Genomic DNA, 558 nt, shown 5'->3' on the forward strand with positions numbered 1-558 from the left:
AAAAAGTTAGACCAGACCTATGAAATTTTAAACCGTTTAAAATCGGACCATTGATTTAAAAATCAATGGTTCTTGTCTGATTTACGGTTTCATCGATTTTTTTGTGCTGTCCTATTGTGAATATAGTGAGAAACATTGGTATTGGACCTTGTAGTTTTTATTAATAAGAAAGTTATGAATAAGTACTGAAAAATTTCTATTCGGTATGTTGATTTCTTGTCACTTGTTTCTCACGTGAAGAATTCAAAGCGGTGATTTGGCATTGATTCCATGGCTTCTCTTTGAAGCCTTTACCATGACCGATTTTTTTTTTTTTTAAACAAATTATCTTTCCTATTGAATACTTATTTTCGAGCTTTCATATCATTTTTATAACTCTCATTTGACATTTTCCCCTCTTTCTCTTTCAGAAAATTTGGCGATTTTTACGGCTGCTCAACCTCTTCCATATCTTTACCGGTGAGTATTTTTCTATGAATTAGACAAAAGAGTTACAGGTGACAATTTTTCAAAGCTAAAAGATTGTGTTACCAAAAAATTAATATAAATTAAGGTCAA

Source organism: Urtica dioica, chromosome 1, assembly GCF_054948205.1.
Source record: "Urtica dioica subsp. dioica isolate 48M chromosome 1, U.dioica_male_clone48M_v1_H2, whole genome shotgun sequence".
Taxonomy (NCBI): Eukaryota; Viridiplantae; Streptophyta; class Magnoliopsida; order Rosales; family Urticaceae; genus Urtica; species Urtica dioica.